Below are 23,675 nucleotides of genomic sequence, written 5' to 3' on the forward strand. Positions count from 1 at the left end.
CTGAGAAGAACTGAGATGAGAAGAACTGAGCTGAAAGAGGAACTGAGCTGAGGAGAACTTTTTTGGACAGAACACTTCTTAGACAAAGAGAAGATTGAAGAAACTTTTTTCCTTGCCCCTTAGGATCTTTCCACTTTTCTCCTTAGCTTCCATGGAATATTGTGGTTTCCATAGACAAAACCAAATTTAAACAGCATCTTTCTACTAATCCAGCTCTACATAGGATACCAGAAGGATACATATCAGGGATTAACCATCCAAGAAAAAACAAGAAATTAATCATTTTACAGCAAAACCAAAAGAAGAGGAACACACACACAGAGGGAGACAGAGGGGGGAGGGAGAGGAAGGGGGGAGGGAGAGGGAGATGGAGAAGGAGGGGGAGGGTAAATTACATCCAATATCAACATGACAGGAACTAATAATCAATCATTTGTCATTAATATCTCTCAATAGCAATGGGCTCAATTCACCAACAAAAAGATACAGGTTAACAGACTGGATATGAAAACGGGATCCATCATTTTGCTGCATACTTGAAACACATTTCAACAATAAAGATGAACACTACCTCGGAGTAAAAGTCTGGCAAAAGGTTTTCCAAGCAGAGAGACCCAAGAAACAAGCTGGAGTATCCATTCTAATATTGAATAAAATAGACTTTCAATAAAAAGTAATCAAAACAGATAGGGAAGTACATTTCATACTCATCAAAAGAAAAATCCACCATGATGACATCTCAGTTCTGAATATTATGCCCCAAATGCGAGGACACCCACATTCATAAAAGGAACATTACTCAAGCTCAAATCATGAATCAAATTCCACACTTCAGCACCCCACTTTCTGTTGGGGGCCGACTTTTAGCAGAAAGCGGCTATCAGCTTTGCAGCCATCTTGAGCCATATACCCTGACATGAGACTTGGATTACAATAGCCTACAACAGCTGAGCACACTCTGATAATCTTGGTTTAAATACCTTGGGTGTGTGAGATTAAAGGTGCGTGAGATTAAAGGTGTGTGCGATTAAAGGTGTGTAACTTAGAAGTGTAGAGATCAGAGTTAGAGACAAGACCTAAGGACATGATTATAGGTGTGACTTAGAGGCATGGCTTAGAAGTGAGACATATAAAAGGCAGAGACAGAACAGATCAGAATCAGACAGGGAGACACTTTTAGGAGACACTTCAGAGAGTACAACTTGGAGTACAACTTGGAGTAGTTATTAGACATTAGGCACTTGGCACTTGGAAGAATAAACTTGGAACTTGGAGGCACTAGAGACTAGGAACTAGGGACTAGGAATTTAGGACTTGGGACTTGGAGAGAGGAAGAGAGACTGAAGAATAAACAGGATTGAAACACATTCTGTCTGTTCTCCATTCTTCGAGTCCAGCCTCACTCTCTCCTGCTGAACCCCGACCCGTGGACGGGAGCGGCAGCTTGGACCGGGATACAGTGGCAGCCAAACGCGGGGCAGCCCGGGCCTCAACATTTTTCTTGGGCCGCGACATTTTCCGGCCACCCAACGTGGGCCAGCTTAGGCCTCAACAACTTTCACCAAATAGACTGGTCATCAAAACAGAGATTAAACAGAAATAATGAAACTAACAGATGTTATGATTCAAATGGATCTAACAGATATCTACAGAATTTTTCATCTCAAAACAAAAGAACTCTATCATCTTCAAAAGATGAGATTTAAGATCTTAGTCTTAAATCTTCAGGTGTTCTTTTGGTATACAGGGCTTGCTGTAGTAGGAGAACTGGGTTCTGATGGTACCATATTGCACTGACTTTTGTTGACTGTATTCTTATGCTTGCCTTTGACCATCTGGGTTTCTCTGGTGTTGGTTGGTCTGGTAGTCCCTGGAAACAGCATGCCTCTGGGACTCATTTTCCCAGTTGGCAGTCCTCTCAAAAGGCAGACAGAGTTTTAGGCTAGGGTGTGGAATGCAGATCCATAATTGCAAATAGAGGTGTGGACTGGAAAGAAGATAAAACTCAGAAAGAACAGGGCAAATCTCAAGGCTACTGGGCCTGCTTTAGTGTGTGGGTATCTCACCTGGCTGTTGAAGGTTGGAGCAGGCCTTCTGGAGGCAAGCAGAGCTGTGGGATGCGGAGTGGGTGCTAATCCTAGATAGCAGGTAGATGTATAGACCAGAAGCAAAATCTCTTGCTATAAAAGAAATGAATGACTAAACTTTACTATAGAATTCAGAGAAAAATGCAGAAAACCTGAAATAATTCTTGATCACAAGAACTGATTTTGTCAACACAAGTCTTTGTAGGTTACCAGAACAGATTTTAATCAACATGTCAGTTAACTGCCATGTGGGAATTTCTTGCTTCTATGTTGAAGAAAGGAAATTATGCTGTTCACTCTGTCCTATCTAAAGTCACCTATAAATGTTTACAGTACAAAACCTGAGACTTTGTGTTCTGCTAGTCTTTTTTTTCCACGTAAACTGAGAGTTGCTGTAGTAAAAGTATGGACTTTTTTGTGCTACAGTAAACTCAAGTCCCTCATGGGTACCACACAGACATTGTAAAGCCCAGGTGTCTTTTTGCTTTTTACACATCAATGTTCTAAAAACAGTAGTGTTAGAACTATAATTCTACCAGGAAAATTTTACTTCACTAAATATCAATCTCTTTGGAGTTACAGATATAATAATGAATTACAAAATAATTATAGATATAATTTTTATGGTTTCTATTTCTTTACAGATCTGTAACTATGGAAACAGTCATAACCTTTATCTACATAAATTTTCTTCTGCCAACCTCCTCTAACACCAAGCCCATGGTAACAAACATCATGCAACTACAGGAACACCCTTCATGTGGGTTTAACATCAATTCTCTGGCCATTGCCTAATACATTTACTAAATGTCAGTCTAGTTTTGCCAAGCTACAAAATGATAGTTGTTTTCAAATCTCATCACTTAATATTCTTAAAATGTGCATAGGGCAATATTTACTGTACCTTGCACTAAATTAAAACAAAACAAAACAAAACTTAAATAGAACACCAGAATGAATCCATCAAAAAATTTAAAAGAAAACTATTTTTGCCCTCAAGAAAAAATACATGGAAGAGAAATCAGAATCAGCCAACTAAATTAAGTGTGGTGTTTTCCTCATGTGTCCCCTACAGGAAAAATTGAAACTGCCTCTTGCAGAGAGCTGCTGTCTCCTTTCTTTCTCTCTCTCTTTCTTTCTTTCTTTCTTTCTTTCTTTCTTTCTTTCTTTCTTTCTTTCTTTCTCACCCATAATTGTAAACAAAAAAAGTTATGAGTTGCTAAATTTCATTTGCTTGACTGTATGCAGAGAGTAGAGAGACTGGAGAGGATCCTGAACTCATGAAGGTTAGAGCAAAGCACTGGCAGGAAAGTCATACACATACATCATTAAAGTGGAATGTTAGTGCTGAGGACTTCCTTAAAAACTCCAAGAGGAATGATCTCTTCCCTCTTTGGTGACCTGAAAATCACATCTTCCTCACTGTTGTCATCAACTCTATCCTGAAATCTGACTGTAAGAATAGTCCTTTATTGGGCCCATTGGTGAGTGAGCCATACTTCTATATCTGAGACGATTGGACCAGAAAAATTATTTTCAATTTTTTTCCTTCCACAGATAATGCTCTATATGTTTTGAGATAGTTTTACGTATTACAAGCGACTTTACTTCACAAATTGAAGAATTTTTTAATGAAACATGTATTATTGTAATAATACTACTGTACTAAATATAGTGGTAATTATTTTAAAATAAGCTGCCCACAGCATCCTCTTCTTTGAGAAACAATTGCAAAGATTTTAGAACACCTCTCTGTAGCTTTGCTCTTCACAGAGGTTTTAGAGTAATAAATAGGCCATATTTACAACACTATTTCCTCTTTTCACTTGATGCAATTCTGTAAACAATTACCATATTTTTGCAATCTCCTCAGCAACACAGGCTTCTGGCATCATAAAAATACATGTAAATGAATGTATTACTTTTATATAAATGACCTGCAGCTGCAGTCATTTTGGTACTCTTGAATCTATCATTGAAGTGTCGCAGTGACCACTGTAATATAGAAACAGCCTTGGACATACATCATAATCAGAAACACAGCAAATGCTATAAGCACCTTTGCGTGTTATTTCAATGCATTTTTAAAGTACTTCTCAGTGTCACCAAGGCAACTCTTTATAAGTGTCGATGAAATATACCAAGTCAAGAGTACAGAGTTTGTTAAAAGCAGAATCTGACATCTAAACATTGGCTTTTTAATTCATCATTCTGAGTCTTTCTCTTTGTTTTCCCCAAAGAACCCCATTTTCTTCTCTCCAGACCTAAAATCCCGTCACATACGCCTCTGTAACATACTCCTGATTCTTGCCAGTTCCACACCTTATTTCTGATTTCCTGGCATATGTTTTCCCTTAGATATCCCTGTGTGCTTTCACATGTTATCATTCTACTACAGACCTATCTCGGATTCTCTCTTCCTTCACTTGTCCCATGCCATCCCTCCCAGGGATCTACTGAGCTTCTTTTCACCTTTCTCACAAGTCACACTGTATTAATTTTAGCAGATTAGTGTTTTGAATATTCTCTAGTATTACCTAGTATTTAGTGGCATCTATAGCCCTTAGATTGCATGGCCAGAACATTCTGTGGCTTATCACTTTATTTATTCTCTATAAGCATCTCTTCATGTTCTTTCGTAGATTTGATGATTCAATAGCTCACATTTACATACTTATCCATGCCATATAGGTACAACTTACAACCTCAGCTCAGAGCCCAGCCTCTTCTTCTTTATTTCCATTCTAACATAAAGACGTATTTACTGAATCCTGTCATCTTTTCAATGTTCAACCTTCAACATTCTCAAGTCCCCCATATATTTTAGCTTTGTTTTCTTTGTTGCATCTCTGTCAAGATTACCCTCTTCTTTATATCACTAATCCATTTCTAATGAAATTCTAAATTTACTCACTCAGAGTGTTACAAAGTTTATATCACTGTTTATATAATCATATACTAAACAATAAATTAGAAACTCTTTCAATTACTTACTGTTCTTGTCTCTGTGTACTGATTTTCTTCAATGATGGCAGATATTTCAGTCATCCACATGAAGCTAGCAGGAGTCACTGTTACTCAATACATAGAAATTAATTAGTGTTCCTTATGAACTACTATAGTTGTATATAAAGACTTTCTACAAACCGTGTAAAACATAGTCCACCATGAAGTGATAAACACTGAGATGAGACAGAAATTTTATTATCCGTAATGATACACTATACAGACACATCAGAACAAAAATGAGCTTGCCTCAGAACTCAGTGACCTAAGGAAAGATTGTGTCAATGACTAACTAGGACACATGGCCTGTGTCAGCACCAATAATTAAACATTTTTAATGGAAGAAAAGACATTATTTGGGTCAGAAAAAAAAAAGAGTAGTTAGAGATTTGGTCAGCCATCACTACAATTGCTTTTTGCATGTTTCTATAACTTTTGTTTGATTTCTCTGTCAAATATTTTAAGATATATATATATATATATATATATATATATATAGAGAGAGAGAGAGAGAGAGAGAGAGAGAGAGAGAGAGAGAATGATATGTTGATATGTGCATATGTGTAGTGGAGGGCACGTGCATGCCACATATGGAGGTAACAGGACAACATTCTTGGGTCAAATCTTTCCTTTTACTATGTTGATTCCAGGGATGGAACTCAAGCCATTAGGCTTATATAGCAGAATGTTAATCCACAAAGCCACCTCTTAAGACCATTGTTTTTCTTTTTGCTGAGGAATTTTAATATAGCAACATGGCTGCTCAGGCAAGGGATCAGATCCAAAGATATTATCCAGATGGAATGCAAACAGACCAAACACCTTTGATCCCTCAAGGCTGGGATGCACACCAGTAACCCCACTGCCTGGAATACAAAAATACCTTTAGTACACACTCCCAATCCCAAATAAAGACATCTCATTGAGGTGCAGACATAGTGAAGAATCAGAAAAAGGTTTGACAGAATGAGTCAGAGATAGGATATGCCCAAATCTCACAAAAACAGGAAAGAGAAGCTACTTAAAGATCAGTGAGTGAGAGAAGAGTTCAGTTCAGTTTGATGCAGTTGTCCTCAGTTAAGTTCAGAGCAGAGCAGTAGAGGTCACAGAGGTTCAGTTCATAGAGTTCAGAGCCAGCCCTTCCAAGCGGAGCAATTCAGTCAGAAGCTGAGAGAAGCCAATTTGATTCAGTAAATTTGGAGAAGAGTGTGAGCCAGAACATCTAAGTTGAACCAGCTAGCCAGAGTTCAGAAATACCTACAAAGGGTGAGTTAATTCAGCAGTAATTCTTAGAGACTGAAACATTCTAGGCCTTGGTTAGCAGATAGAGGCTGAAAACTGAAGCCTTCAAGGTCCAGCCTTGCAGATAATTAGTTTGTATGGAGCCTAGAAGCTTCCAGACCTAGGGCTAGGGATTTAGTGCAGAGAAAGAAATGCTCTGGGCTCTGCCCAATACAAATATTTGTACAGCATGGGTGTTTGTACAGTTTGGGTATGGCTTTCATTCCATCCCTTCTTCTGATGAAATAAAAGCAACATTTACATCTGTTGAAATTAAATTTGTCATATTATGTGTATTAATAAATACAAATGAAGTTAGGTAACTAGTACATAATTTAAAATGAGAGATTTTTAGATCTTTAAATAAATAGTACTTGGGGGTCCTAGAAGAGCAGTGTTCAGGGATCATTGCCTTTCTTTATGTATAAGGGATGTATTTGTTTATGTAAGACTTTGGAAATCATCTCTTCAGTATTCTCCTCCCTAAAGTAACTTTCCATGAATAATGAAAAGAAGGTAAGTCATTAGAAAATCATCTTTTCTTGAACATTTGTACTTAATGATTAGGCTTTTTAAAATTTTCTTTTAATTATGTGAAACACGGTGTCTGGCTAAAGGTTCGCTAACAATGTTTGTTCTAAGATCTGGTCAGGGATACAGAAATAATAAAAATTGCCACATAAATTAAAATTTATTCCAGAATTATAAACATCAAGGAATTTTCTGTTTTTCATAAAATGAATAAAATGCAAAGTAATTTGGGAGAAATTTAAAAAGGACATTGAAATTTGGGTTAATTATATTATTATAAATTAATAATATTAATAACTAGATAAAAGTATAGTAAATTAACTATAAAATATACACTGATAACTTCCAAATTGATTAAAATAATAATTTTCAAAACTTAACTTATAGAAACAAATATAATACTAGAAAATGTTATTTGCCAACTACAAATAACATTTGTAGAGGAATGAAAATATTTGAAGTAAATGTACTTGTAAAGGACATAGTTGTAGATTTTTAATAGCTTGCATTTAAGATAATCATCTTTATTTGAAAATATGAAATAATGGGAAAGAAAAAGAGATATTAACAATTTAGTGAGTATACATCCTCAAACATGGAACTAAGACATATTTTGAAAAGACATATTTTGAAGGCATCCATAACAGAATCAATACATACTAGGTACAAACAAATGATATGAGAGAACATGACTAATAACACAAATGTTATGATATATTAATTTCTATGATGTATCACAAAATTTATATCATTCTTATACATAGTAATGATATCAGAAAATGGCCTACTATGATTTCTATGCAAATATCAAATGTTAAATCCATAATTAAGACTTTAATATAAAATTTAATATAAAATTATTAATCTATTCTTTGTAAGGTAAAATACAGGCTCTACTTATAAAATCCAAAAAAAAAAAAAAAAAAAAAAATCCCTACAGTTGATAATGTGGTCAGGGTCAAGTATTCAAACAAAGAACTCAACTCATTCCTTGTATTCCCAGGCCATTGCTATCCTGTAACCACTTATATTCTTAACCAAAATTTTCTTTTCTATGCATGGCCTGTACAGGACTCTGTGCTGTGCTTAGCTTGTCTACAATCTTTGTGTTGGCAAAGCTTTCTATTTTTTTAAGACAACAGACAGAACTACAAGTTGTAACGTCCAGAATAACACTCAGCACATGGTCTTTTCTAATCATAATGAGGCATCCAGTCAGATGAACTGCAAAACTTGCTCATTATCTTGCCCGTTGGGCATCAGCAATCCTGGATTGATTACTGGCCAAAAAATAAAGCTTCCCTCTAATGATTATGTTTATGCTTCCAAATAGGAATGATACTTCAGTCATCTATCAACTGAAAAGCAAACAGGAAGTTCACCCCAAAACAAAGCAGGCAGTTAGCCAGACAATTGCTTCGTTTTCAAAATTTCTACATTGGATGTAAATGTTATTCGAGGTTCACTGCCATTCAGATTAAATTGACATTTAGAAGGAAAATATGCATTCTCTCCTAACCTTTAGAAATAACATCGGATGTAGGCATTTCAATCTTGTTTCTTTCTCTCTTACTTGTGTTTCTTATCCATTTATTCAATGCTCAAACAATTATGTCTTAACCTTTGATAGAAAGTGATGAACTAGTCCAAGAGCAGCAAGTATCAGAGATGCTCCCGGATTGTAAGAGAACCATTCCTTATAATTTTATTTATCTCTATGTTTGAAAATAAGCTAAAATAAGAATAACCAAAGGTCACTGTATTTTGTGAGCCAGAAAAGAGCAAGATTCAACATTTTCTTAGATAAGACAGACTTTTAAAAAACAAAATAAAGCCAATATTTTAATGGGTATACAGTAATATTAAATTATTTTGCTTAAACTTTGACAAAGAGTAAATAGAAGCCAACTTCTTTTACTTGAGATCATAGCACATGGTTGTAACACTCTCTGTGCAGAGGGGAGGCCATAAAATTAAGAATGGAGAATGCTGGCCAATCATGTTATTGCACCTACATCAACATAAACAAGCACACATACACACCACACACACACTCACATTCATACACACACACACACACACACACACACACACACACACACACAATCACTCACAATTGTTTATATGTAGCTAGAAGAAGCAACAAAGAAAGTAACCTAAACCTAAACACAGTTTCTGAGGAATCAGTTAAGGTTAGAGTTTTAAGGAACTGCATCTTCAGGAGGAAACATCACCTACAGCAGAAAAATAGAATAAGTCATTTACTGGGGCTTTTCTTGTACTATATATTGTGAGAAGGCAAACCTTTATTTCACAGGCTTTGATGCACTTTGTAAAACACTATCACCATCATCCCTATGGAGTAGGTACTGGTGTAGAAACAGAAGTCTTATCTTTCTTATATTTTCCATTGTAATATCCACATGATGATTGTGTTAATGAATTTTTCCTGGCAAAATCAGAAGAGCCAATTAGCAACCTTAGTATATTAATTACAATTAGTATTTGTTATGTACAATCTCAATTTTCAATGTCAACTGAAATTTTTACTTGAAATAAGATGAAAAAATTTGCAATGAAAGATGGTTAAAAGGGCCTGGAGAAGTCAATTGAATTTGTTATCATTAATACAGAGGTGTTAGGAATACATAACAACAAACAGATTGGATATAAATTAATGAAAGATATAAATCATAGGACAATAAGGTGATATCATCTGATAATTTATATAACTTAAAAATGTACATCTAAATTAGAAACTTGAATAACTGATATGATTCTGCTTTGATTACAACCTATTATACAACTTGGGTAACACTAAGATATTTCTCCAAGGGTATCTTGTCAGCATCACTTCAAAAGCTACAGTACCCATTGCCATCATTAATCTTGGCTTTCAGCACTTTCGCACAAGAGATAAATAGACTAAGTGAAATCAGGAGTCATGATTGATGAGACTAGGCTATTGACACGAAGACCTTGAATTGTGGTTGTGTGTGGAACCCTATTCCTCATATATAATTCTAAATTATCCACACACATTGTTCTCCCTGATTGATTCCTTTTGCCACACAAAGAACAAGCCATTCATGTATGTGATTTAGAAAACATCAAGAATACTCTAGGGAATTGCCTGTCACCATAGCCATGTTGATAATTAACCACTCTCATGTGGAACAGGCTCCAATAAAGCAAGGCAGTTCTCCAATTAAAATTTAACAATAAGGCCTAGGTTCCAGAAATGCATTTCCAGAGACATTATATATCAGAAATTTGAAAAGGACAGCACAACGGTTTGCTGATAATCTGCAGAGGAAAATGTGTGCTTTCTTCTGGTTCTTTAGATCTCTATGTTTCTAAGCTATGTCACGCAGTGGTTTCTCAGGAGCTTAAAACTAGAAGCAATAGAATAATGATTTATTTGGGAAAAATTATAATATATATATATATAATAATATATACTACATATATTATGTGTATATGATACAATACAATAAAAATAAAAATACAATACAATACAAAGTAGAATAAGTTCCAATGGGAACTTCTTACTCCCTCATTAGAATTATTCATTCTATAGTAATGGTATTGGAAATCTAATGCTAAGAGATGAAAAAAAAAAAAAAAAGCCAATCCACTCTCTTGCACAATTTTCTACAGATACAAAATGAAGGATAGGTTTTTCATAGTGGGGAAGGGGAGAATGCTGGGGGGACCCTACCACAAGGCTGGCAGAATATTCTATATTCAGGGAGGGGTACATTATCCCTAAGTTAGAGGACACTTGCTGGATTAACATTCAAGAGAGGAAGAGAAGGGCTAATTAACATTCCTCAGACCTCAGGGAAGAGAACCCACCTTCAGGTGGGGAAGGCCCAAAGCAGGAAGACACATTCCTGACCACAAAGAAAGATACAAGTCATCTGGGTGGTTCCAGGAACTAGCTGACTTTCCACTGTTTTTATGTTATGTTTCCTTGGTTACCTCTTCACCCCCCTCCCCCATTTGTGGGTTCCCCTATATAAGACCGCCCCTGACCAGACTATCTTATCAATTCCTCTGCCCCTACATGGGTTATGAATTGACCATCAGTCGACTGATCCCGAAATATACCTCTTGCTGTTGCATCAAGAATGGTGTCTTGTGAGTTATTGGGTAGCCGCTAATTCCTGAGGCTTGAGGGAGGTCCTCCCTTCATGGGGGGGGGGGTCTTACAATGGCATGTATCTTAATTTATTTAGTTCTTTTCTGGTTTCTTTCAAGTGTATTTTCTCACTGGGTAAAGGGCCTCATACCCACCAAATCAGCACATGGGGCAATAAGGAAAATTGTGGCATAGCCACATAGTGAATCCCTGCCCAGCCTGGACTAGAGTCAGACCCTGTCCCAATTAAGCAATCAATAAACAAACAAGTTTAACAGTTTCTCATATGTAAATCTCATATATGTATCTTTAATTCATAGCTAGATATCATTTTGGGGATAAAATAATGTAAAGGGTTAGTCATCTTGTAATTCAACTAATTTGTTGATTGTGCGTGAGAAAGCTGTAGACTTTTATATATTAATCTTAAATATTACAACTGTGCTATCATCCCATAAAATTTCAAGAAGTTTTCCACGTTGATTCTTAATAATGGCATTTATGAACAGTGATAGCTTCCTTATTTCCTTAATTGTATGGTTTAATTCTTTTCTTTGTTGTATTGCATTATCTAGGTCTTCATTCGTGTAGGTTCTAATACTAGTATAAGAATACAACTACCTTCTCACTGCTAACTGGGAGCTTACCTAGTTACTTTGCCAGTGTGTACGAGGAGCACATTACTCTTCCTGCTTAACTTATTTTATGATAGATGGTGATCAGATTTTTTCATATTCTTTTTAGTGCATCCATTGACATGATTATAAATTGTTTTACTTGGAGCAGCCTTGAGATAAGTCATGCTTTATAACTCATTTGTTACCATTGTTTTGGAATGTTTGCAATCATGATCATAAGATATATTTGTTTGTAATTTTCTTTTCTTGTAATACCTTTTTATTCTGGGTGTTTATGTTAATATATATTGATCTTAGAAGTAGAATAAGATGTATCTCTCTGTATGTTTTCAGTGGATTACATCAATTCTTGCTAAAATATTTAGTAGAAATCACCAGTAAAATTTTCAGAGCCTGGTTTGTGTTTTAGAAAAATAGAAGTTAGTAATATATTAAAAAATATATATGTAGAGTTGTTAAGATTATCTTTTTTCTTATACGTCGTGTCATAGATTTTGTCTTTCTTGCATAGTCTAGATTATCCAATTTGACACATAAAACCTGTTTATAGTAATAATTTGTTATTTTTAATATGTATAACACTATTGTTGATATTATCTCAATCATTTATACTATTAATTTACATACTCTCTCATTAATTTTTGTTTTTTCTTCTCTTTTTGGTTCATTTTTAACCTTTGTAGACACTTTTCAATTTTATCAATATTTTCAAAGAACATGATCTTATTTTCATGAGTATTTCCATTTTGATTTTCCGTTATTAGATTTATTTATAGCTTTATCTATATTTTCTTACTTCTCTTTAACTTCCTGCAAATTTTTACTTAACTATGATGCATCTTTTGATTAGATGGCAGAAAGTATAAACCGGTTCCCAGAAGTTGTCTGTCCTGACTGCCACAGATGCACCATAGGATGTACATGTGTATGTGACACTAAGCCACAAAAAAATTCTCATTTTATATAAAAACTGAAACTCCTTAGTAAGCTTTCAAGTCAATGGAGAGATGAGCATAGCCACCTTCATGACCTGAACTTCCTCCATTGATTCACTAGAATCAATGAGACAAGTGAAGCAAGACCTAGTCCCACAGTTCTGATGTAGTCTCATTGGCCTCATCTGGTCAGGGGTGATCTCACAAGTTATCAATGCATCTCTCTGAGTTTATGTGCACAAAGTGAGTTCATTTTATCTTGCAATCTTGCCGATGCAGCTTACAATCTTATTGCTTCAATCCTGCATCCACTCAGGGAGTGTTTGCCCAAGCTTAGCAAAATGAATTGCTAGATCAGCAGCCCTGCAATTGTGATGCAAATGAATCACCTGTCGATTTCTTAAAATAGAGACTCAGACTTAATGTATTCCAAGGTTCACACTCAAGGTTCTATATTTGAACTCCCAGGTGCTATGAAAGACTATCCAGACAGTTACATCCTTACTGTTTTTCAGCTTTAGCTTATCTCAGTTGCTTGTTGTATATCTGATTATAATTAAGTCCACAGGAGCAGAATTCATATGCCAAAGCCATTGCAAATTGTCTCTGCATCTCAGGTGGATCTTCTACTTGTTTGAAGATCATGAGTCCTTTGGTCTGACCTGGCTTTTGGGTTGAGGAAGTGAAAGTACTCAGACTCTTCTTTTCTGGTCCATTGTTCTGTTTACTCAAAGCCAGTGAGTTATGATGTTGTATTTTTAGCAGTTATATTTGATGCATTACCTTTTCAGTAGGTAAGATTTATTGTCCTGTGAGTTCTATCTACTATTCCTACAAGAATAGTTAAGTAATTTTTTTCTTTCACCTCTTTTCCTCTGAGAAGTTCCACCAATTATTGTGCAGAATGTTCTTCAATTGTCAGTCCGATGCTACTCTCCCATGAGTATAATAGGAAAGCAGAAGGCAGGAAGAAAATAAAAGGATGAAGTCAACAAAACCTTATGGAAAGGGAGGATTTTGAAATAACAGCAGGCTTTGAAAGCTGAACTGTGAAGTGATCCCAGTCCAGCCATTTGTTAGGTTTGAGATCTGCTGTGAGAATTAATGAGTCATTTTATGTATGTGCATTGCACCCAGGTTGACACTCTGCAGGTTCTCATGCAGACCATGGCAGTCCTCTCTTCCTGAGTGGCCACTATTGTGGTAGACTGACAAAGGGAAGAATGTTATCATGTAATGGATTACATATGAGTTGAGAGCCTTGTGTCTCATCTAGTCTTGTGTCAGATAATGAAGGAATATTCTATGTTCCCCCACCCCACCCCAAATTGTCTGCTAACAATGAAATGACTCTTGAGGGGACAGCTTTTTGGTTCTGAAATAATAAAATGCATCAGATACCAATACTTTCAATGTCTTCACTTCCACACATCAATTAACTGAAATTATTCCTACAGCATGATGGCAAAGCAGAGAGTATTATAAAGTCAGTTGATAGGCAAGGAAACTGAGGTTACAGAAATGAAATGATTCATCTAAAGATAGATGTAGAAAACTTTAACACCAAAATGCAAGCTGAATTTGCCTGGTCTTTGAAACCCACCCACTTAATCATTTCACTACAAAAGCAGACAGATTCACACTCCTAATTAAGGTGCTTTGGTATGGCTCCCAGTATGTTTGCTGAAAATGGTATTCTACAAAAGGCATATTGGTGTCAAACTATTATGTAAAGGCTCTAGAGATAGAATTTGAGTGAGAATTTGAAGCTTCCATCTTATAAAAATTACCTGTGTAATTATTTCATTCCTATGAAGGAAAGCATCTAAAATCTTCCTTGCTGGGTAATCTGGCTCTCCAGAAGTCTAACAGCAAGGTCGGGCACTACTAGTGCTTCAACTATAATGATAGTGGATCTCTGGCTGTTCTGAAAAATCATGATGCTTTTTTTTATATATATATATTTAAACAAACCTGTTTTGGAAAGCATGTCACATTGAAAAGAAAGTCTCACAATATCATGACCAATGAAGGGTCTTTAGCTATGCTGACCTTTCTTCTGAACCATGATTGTTTAAGGTTCTCAGAGGAGTTGTTAAGGTTTCTTCAAATATTTACTTTCAGTTCATGGTTACTGAACATAAGTATGAGCAAATTTGCGTAGTAGTGTATCAAAAGCGCATGTCTTAAAAGAGAGTCCTGTACTGTAAATCAATTTTTCTAGAATGAAAAGAGTTATCTGAAGATGCTAAAATGTATTTAGTGTATTCATGAATTTTGTTGTGATAGAATTCTTAAAAAGAAGGAAAAAGTACAATATTTAAGTGAATATTTATGGTTTGAGAGAAGGTATTTAATTCTATATGACAAATAACCCCATCATATCAGTGCAGGCAGTGATGGCCATCTGTCTCTGAAACTAGCATCTTGCATCCTCTGAATATTGCCGAATTTGGCGGGGCTCAGCTCCACATTTCTGAGTTCTGAGTTACTTTAGTTCCAATTCACATGTCTTTACTCTCCTCAGCCAGCTGATAATAAAGGTATTCTCTTCTTAGTAAAGGACTATTAGCAAAAACTGAGTAGAGAGAATTTGTTGAGTCTACTAATGCTCTAAATAGAACCATAGATGCATCTGTCACCTTCACATACAGTCTTCTGTCCAAAATCACATTCTTATGATGACTTATAAAAGAGTTATATTGACTCAATATTCTAATCCCTTATGGTCTCTGAGTTACCATTTTTAGTAGATTCTATTAGTTTCTTTTTACTCAGATGTTAAATGTTTTTCTTCTTAATTTTTCATGTAGTATATTTTGGTCATAGTCTTTCTCCTCCTTCAACTTCTCCCAGAAACTCACACCTCCCTACCCATTCTACTACAAGTTCTTGAGCATGGGGCCTACTCTTGAATGTGTATGATATATCCAGCAACACTGCAATAGAGAAAATGGATTTCTTTTTTTCTAGTATTTATCAATTGCAAGTATATCATCTTGGCTAAGAGTGGCACTTAGTATCCACTTCCCTTCTTTCTGCTAGGATTATTTTTGACTGGCTTAAACTTATATACATATTATAAGTGCTGCCACAGTCCTTGGGAGTTCATGTATCACTTCCGATGTACTCTGTTGTTAAGTTATCCACTGTCTTTTGTTCCTTCCACTTTTGTTTTCACATAGATCCTAAACCTTGAAGGGAGGGCTAGATAAACAAATCCCTCTAGGAATAAATGCAACGAAGTCTCACATTCTCTGCACACTGTCCAGTGTGATTCTCTATGCACATTACTTGTCACCTACTACAAGAAGTTTCTCTGATGGGTACTGATCGCTACTGTTATTTATGAGTATAGCTATATGTCATTAAGAGATTTTTTTTTTACAGCTATGTTCCTCTAGTAAAACGATAGAAGTAGGTTTTTCCCCTAGTTCTCATGACCTATCTAGTCTCCAGTTTTCTTAGTCACTTTACCAATGTCACGTATGAGTTCGATCTCATGGAATGAGCCTTAAATCCAACTGTAATGAACTATGTCACTGCCTTGCGCCACTATTACATCAGAATATCTTATAGCAGATGGCTATGGTAGGTTGCAGTTTGTAACTGGATGAGATTGATTACTTTCTGTTCTGTTACTATGCCAAGTACCTTCATGACCCATGAATGCTAGTCAGTGGGAATAAAGCTTCCAGCTGTGCATGGGTTCAATTTGTCCATATTAAACAATGAAATAAGTAATTTTAGATGATTCTTTTGTGCTCTTGTCAAGTAAATAAATCAGTATCTTCAATAAATTTTTAGTCTAATCAGTAGTATATATATATTCACTGTTTTATCCATTCTTTAAAATAATTGTACTTACACTCATCAAGGATGTAATTTAGCAAGGACACAGGAAAGGAGGTTAGCCATGTACATATCAAACAGAAGTTGTGCGTGATAAAGTGGTGACTGTTGTAAGCTAAAGTCATTGCACTCAATAGATTCTGGCAAGGGGGGATAAGTGAACTTAGCGTTTAAAAAACTTAGCCCACTCATCCCATCTTTCAATAACATTACCATGACTCTGTTTATTATCTTTGTGAACTCAGAACGTTCAATATACTTTTTTATATATGCAAATGAAGATTAATGTTATTATCAAGGAAGTAGATGCATTTGCATCTCAATTTGAATGCTATTTATTTATATAAAAGACAAGTTCTTTACCTTGTCTTTATTTATCTTTAACTGACAAGCAAAAACCACACTCAGTGAATGTAAGAAAGGGGTCTGGCAAGCTTAGCATTCATGTCAAGGTTAAGGAAGTGTTTATGGGATAATCTATGACATACATACAAACATATACAAATACACACACACATGCATACATGCCTAAGTCAATTTTTATATTATCTCACAATATGATGGGATTATTTCACAATATTTAAATATGAAACATTAGCTATGCTCACTGTGATAAGCAGCATCTATCTTGAGCTTTTACTTTGTATCCAATTGAAATAATGCCTCCTCACAGCAGTTTCACAACCTTCCTGTGTTCTGAGCTCATCTATCTAACATAGTTTACTCCATTCAAACATATTTAGCCTACTCATACAGATAGCATATCTTTCTCAGGTTTGATGCATACTATTGTAATGAAAGGATTTTCTTCTTTTTCAAAGTTCCATATTATTCCATTGTGCATGTCTATTGGATCATTCTATATCAATACATCTGTTGATAAAAAAAGATCATCATTTGCTTGGCTTTTGTAGTAATTCTTTAACAAATAAGGAAGTTGAAAGTCTCTTTCGCTATTCAATTAACATTCTTTTGATATATTTCCACTGGGACTGTAATATCATAGTTCTATTATTAACTCTGAGGATCCTTAATAATGCATTTCATACTTGTACTAAATTGTGTTCCTACCAACAATGTGGAAGGATTCCTTTTCTTTAAATCCTTCCAACACTTGTCCTTGATTTTTATACATAGTATTCATTCTCACCATTGATTTAGTCGTCTATTTCATGACTATTTATGATGAAAACTTCTTTCATAGATGTGATGGCTACCATATAACTTTTCTAAAAGTAAGGCTTTTCAATGTTCTCCAATTCATGATCATTTCTTCAGTTAGTATTGTTTTTCTCTCTCTCTCTCATACACACACAGATACAGAGAAATAGAGATAGATAGATAGATAGATAGATAGATAGATAGATAGATAGAGATGTGTGTGTGTGTGTGTGTGTGTGTGTGTGTGTGTGTGTGTGTGTTTATGGATGTGTGAGTATCCTGGTGACTTTGTTTTGTGTTGCTCATATGTACATGTGTTTAGGCGACCATTTGGGATAGAATAAACTATCAAGGAGCTTATCCTTATAGAAAACTGATACTCTCTCTGTCACCAGCCATTCATCTAGGTGTAGGAGCTTGTGAGATTTCCCCCATATACACTGGCATGCCTCTGATGCTGTCATTATACAGGCAGCCATGCAATTGAGATTCCAAGGCTAAGGCTTCCTTGTCACATCTAGAAGACACGATCCTATACCAGAAGACCTGGTCCTGCCACTATATCAGGTATATTATAAATCTACCAGTTAGGAGTAGCCACCTTATAGTCATTTTTTTTCTGCATTTTGGTTATCATATAACTTTTCTAAGGAAAAGGCTTTTCAGTGTTCTCTGTAATTGTTTTCATATATAGGGAAAATGTAGGAAAGGTATTCCTAGAAATGTTTTCGTGCACTTGGAATTTAGGCCAAATTAACAATAACGGATAAAGCCGAAAGGCTTCTGTACATAAAAGAAACAGTTGAGTGAAACTTAAACCCACAGACTGAAAGAAAATCTTTTCCAGTTATGTAGTCAAACTAGGATTAATATCCATAACACATAAAGACTCCCAAAATAAAGAAAACAAATGATTCAATTAATAACATGGGCTATAAATATAAACATAATATTTTGAAAAGTTGTAATAAAAATGGCTTAGAAATACCTTACAAAATGTTCAACATCCTTACCAAACAGGTAAATAAAATTCAAAACAACTTCAATATCTTTTTGGGTCCCAGTCATATTTGCTAGACTCAAACAATAGACCTACCACAAATGCCGATGAGGTGAGAGGAAGGGAAAACCCACACTTACTATTGCTTCGATTATTTACTGGTAGGTCCACAGAGAAGAATCAGTATCAGGAATTCTCAAAAGTGAAAACATTGGTCATTTATATATGACTCAACTACCTACTCTTTGGAATATACCTAACCAACTTGACATTCTACTCCAGAGGTACTTGCTCAGTCATGTTCATTGTCATGCTATTTATAATAGCTAGAAAATGAAAGCAACCTGAATGTCCTTCAACTGAAAAATGAATAGAGAAAATGTGGTGCATACACACAATTGAATTCTATGCTAAAGAAAATGAAATCATGATATTTGCAGGTAAATGGATGGAACTGAAAAATATTACACTGAGTGAGGTAATCCAGATCCAGAAAGACAAATGCTGCATGCTCTCTCTGATTTATGGCTCTTTGCTCTAAATCTGTGTGAGTGACTATATAACCTGAAGTAACTTCAAAAACCAGGGAATTATGTCCCTCAAAGAAGAGTTGTTCTTAAAAGTGGAACTGCAATGTGATCTAATGAGGTGCAGTTTTTATAGTTGCTATGACGGAGTGTGAATACAGTTAAACTCACCCTGGCCCTATGTAAGTAGAGTTTGTCTGACATGTCATGTAGGAAACCAAGAATTATCTCTGTAAGCCATTCACACTATATTAATATTGTTGAAATTTCTGATTTGCAGCTTGCAGCATATGTGTACTCTATCCCCGAGTATGAGGCCACATTCCCTCCCCTTGGCCCCCTCACAGCTCCCCCTGGCTTTAGATTCAGTCTCAGCAGGAAATGCCTTTAGCTTTTCACGGTGTCATATGATATAAACTATGGATTTATCTTGCACAGTGCCAGTTGTTTGGAGGTTGCGCTTTCCATAGTTCATTTGTTCAGTGTTTAATCATGAAAGAATATTGAGATCTCTCAAATTATTTTTCTCTGTTTATATTGAAATTACATGGTTTGTCTTTTATTCTATTAATGTAATGTATGACATTTTTAAACTTGCATGTCGTGACTCATTCCTGTTTCCTAGGGAAAATACCTTCAATATGCTCGTGAATTTGGTGCCTAAATGTTTTTCTGGGAATTTTGTATATTTTCTCATCAGGAATATTTGACTTATAATTCTCTGTCTTTGTGGGATAGCCATAAATCTTAACAAGAACTGTGCACTCTTTTCTGAGATCTGCTGTGGGGTTTCTGAGACCTGAGGCAAAGATAGACCTGGTATATAGGGAGATGGCATACACTTTGCCATATTGGTTGCAGTCTGTGAAGTTCAGATGACAAGAATTGATAGGTGGGCATACAGAATGAAAGTAGCCCCAGGGCAGGGCAGAGTCACTGACATGGTTTCCATAGTATGGGCTAAATAATTTTGGCTTTAGTGTCTAGGTTGTTGGAAAGGATGACGCAACCTTGGGGCAGGATTTTAAAGCTCATTCCTGTACAGAATAGCAGCAGCTTAAGGCTGGGAACAGTTTTTTATGGTGACAGAGTTGTTACAGGCATAGGCATTCAAAATAAGAGTTTGGCTTCTGGGCAGATTGCATACTAGGTCACCACGGTAACGGCTTCAGTTACTGAGATGTAAGAATGCTGAGCTTAGCTGCAGAGCCTGTGTCTAGATGTAGACACTGTTAGAGCAGGCTTGGTTCTAGGATCAGAAGGTTTCAGTGTTGGGGGTAAGTGTCAATTCCTCTGCTTCAGTGGTTCCTAAGAATCTACTTCTTAAGGGAGGTAAGTGAAGCTGTTTCATCTTCTCCAGGACTCCTCAGAAGGGGTGCTTTGTAACCTCAATGACGAGAGATGCTGGTATTTTCTTCAAAACAACTTGCTAGGTACCATGGTAACCAATGCCAGTAGGGTTCTCCTTCCTCTTTTTCTCTCTCTGAGCATCTTAGTTATGACAGTCTCATCAGATATATTTTAACATGCATTCTTCTCTTTTTATTATTTTATTTGTTTACGGGGAGGGGTGTCAGAAGCCCATTTCTTTTAGTCCTCTACCTTGACAACTTAAATCATCAATGATACATGTATGTCTTCATAGAAAAGAAAAACTGAAATATCCATATATTATATAAAGCTGATTGGAACAAATATTATATTTAATGCTTTGGGACAAGCAAAATTCCAACCCCTTTCCCTTCCTCTGATTTAGATGCTTCCAAGTCTAACTTTGGCATGTCCCACAAGAAGGGAAACATGAAATCTTCAGTGCTAATCCTGATTTGAGTTAGTCTGTTTGGGTGGTTGGTCCAGAAAGAAGATGGAGGGACAGAGACTAAATTAGTGCTACTCTTCCCTCCTCCAAATCGCTCACCAACCGCATGGATCTCAGTCTGTGGGTACGTGACGTAGACACCAAATGGTAGGTCCTATAAGTAACTCCTGCAAGATTCTAGCACATGTATATACTCCACTGAAGAGTAAAGATACCATGTCATTGCTAATTCAAATATTCATTTGCCCCATTTTCACCTTTAAATCCTGACATTACTGCTGGCTGCCAATGTTAAAACTGCACTAAAAATCACTTGACATCACTGATATGCTTATAGAACTTGCACATTTTGATTGATGGCACATATTGATTTCTGGGACTATACTGAGCATGAGTTATTGGTGTATGCACAATAGCATGCAGCCGTGTGCATCTTCCAACAAGTGGCTCTTAGAACCTCCCTTTATGTTTATTTCCCCTCATTTAGGTTCCACTGATGTTTTCTTTTGTTTTGTTGTATTCTGATCCTTCAGGGCAGCAAAAACCAAAACCCAGGGTGAATTCTAAGCTCAAAAAGGGAAGGGAGTTTTCTCAGAGTACAGAAACTGGAGCTATCCATCAGAAACCGTGGATTTTCAAGATCCTCCTGCCAGGAAATGGGGTCATTCAGCTTGTAATCTGGATGCACTCAGTGTGGACACAGCATTCAGGAGACAGCACCATCATCGGGCATCCAGCAGACTCATTCACTGACTTTGTGTCTTTAACTTATGTCTCTGTTTGTCCTTCAGGAGAAATCTGCCTATGGTAGTAGCTCTCTTCCTCCAAGAACTAGACTTTGAGTCAAATCAAATACTGAAATATTCTCCATTTACTTTTGCTTATACCTGTAGTTAGAATGTTTAATGTCAAGGTTTAGCTCTCTCTAATGCAACAGGAAAAGGGTCAATTATTCTCCCCCAAACCAAAGATGGGCTTGGTGGACAGGAATGCCTAATATACAAAAGTTTACTCTTGCTCCTTGAAACTCGGCTCTTGCTAAGAGTTAAAACCAGAGATATTGACTCCAAAATATTAAAAAAAAATGAGGATATACCAAGGTTTGTAGACTGTAGAATGAAAATATCTAATTTTAGTTTCATTTTGGCATGCTTGACTTTGAGGCATTATGATAGATATCTCCTGGTAGCTCATGTAAAACATTCCCAACTCTTTGGCATGGACTTTCCTGCCCCTCATTGCTAGATTTGTTCCTTCTCTTCATCCTCATTTTTAAGAATTCATACTGTGAATATATTTGCCATTCCTCCAACACAGCAGGCGTTAACTTCTCACTATATTTATGCCTTTACTATTTTATCTTAGAAAAAAATATGAACCTTTTTTGCATTGCTACTTGTCTGTTCATCTGAGAAACTCGAAACTCCTACACAATACACCATACCCAGTTCAGGACTTTTTTCTTTTTTTCTTTTTTTTTTCTTTTTCTTTTTTTTTTTTTTTAAGATTTCTGCAACAGAAGGTTCTCTTCTTCATCATAAGGTAAACTTGATTTACATCATACTGAAATTTCCTGAAATTTTTCATTTGCTTTCATTGTAACTTATAATGAAGGCATCTGTACCTTTTTGATTCCTTCACTACACTGTGGGTTCCACAAGGAGGTGATCAGTCTCTGATCCACAGGAAAATTTAGTGCCAGATGCACAGGGGATACTTAATATAGGTCAGCTGAATTAAATCAAACAGCAAAATAATAATGTCATATAAAACGGTGCATGGACATGTGAATAATCACTGCTGAGATGTGAAAATTTTTAAATCCCAAGAGAGTCAGCCACTTCACAGGCTCTACTTGCAAAGTACTATATCAATCAAAGACCTATTTTCGATTGCATGGTGACAGGTTTACTCTTTGGCTATAACGATATGAAATATGTTGTATGTATAATTTACTGTAGTTCATAAAAACTGAGCTCAAATTCTTGACAACAAAAGATAGATCCACAGACCATCAAATTTGCTAATATGAAGGATGCTTACACGGAAATATTTTAATGCAGGTGATGTTATTAGAGAGCTCCAGTTTACTCAGAAATTCTAAAGCTAACTTAAATACAGTTTTAGATTATCCAAACTTTTAGAGGAGAGACCAAACATTGCAATGTACCCGGGACAGAGAATAATTATGCTCTATATCAAGGGAAAATTCAAATTCCTCAATAGCACCGTCAATTTCCACATTGGCCAGAAAGGAAAATTGGTAAATTAGATTGTTCCCGCAAAGACATGATCCAGGTCACCTTCCTGGTGTCATAATGAAATACCTGAGATAGTTAAGTTACAAATAGAAAACATTCTTTTAGCTAACAGTGTTTGAGTTTTAAGTCCACGACAGATCTGAGAACACGGAACAATGGTGTGTGTCAGGAGTGAGGGGTAGAACTAGCTGCTCAGGCTATGAAAATGGAGCAGAGGGAGGAAGAAGCTGGGATCACTAAGGCTTTTTTGAAAAGACATTGCAATATCAAAAGAGCTCCCCCTGTCCCAAAGTTCCCAACTCCACCAGTTTCTCCCAATCACTGCACTGCAAAGCAAATCCGTGAAACACAGACTCTTAAAGGGTCTTTATCCAAATTGAAACAACTAATTTAGAGAGTACATATATACATATATATGTACATATATGCTCTT

At 36.0% G+C, this 23,675-nt stretch overlaps 1 long non-coding RNA gene across 1 annotated transcript in view; it reads right to left on the bottom strand.

Moving 5' to 3' along the window:
- Nucleotides 1-2,068: 2,068 nt before the first annotated feature.
- The window catches only part of LOC143441181 (uncharacterized), a 33,730-nt gene continuing 12,123 nt past the window's right edge, over nucleotides 2,069-23,675 (bottom strand). The window contains exons 2-3 of the long non-coding RNA XR_013108409.1: nucleotides 5,082-5,158; nucleotides 2,069-2,180 (exon numbers count right to left, since the gene is read on the bottom strand). This is a non-coding gene — a long non-coding RNA (uncharacterized LOC143441181). The remainder of the gene's footprint in view (nucleotides 2,181-5,081; nucleotides 5,159-23,675) is intronic.

The sequence above is a fragment of the Arvicanthis niloticus genome, chromosome 1, assembly GCF_011762505.2.
Source record: "Arvicanthis niloticus isolate mArvNil1 chromosome 1, mArvNil1.pat.X, whole genome shotgun sequence".
Classification (NCBI taxonomy): Eukaryota; Metazoa; Chordata; class Mammalia; order Rodentia; family Muridae; genus Arvicanthis; species Arvicanthis niloticus.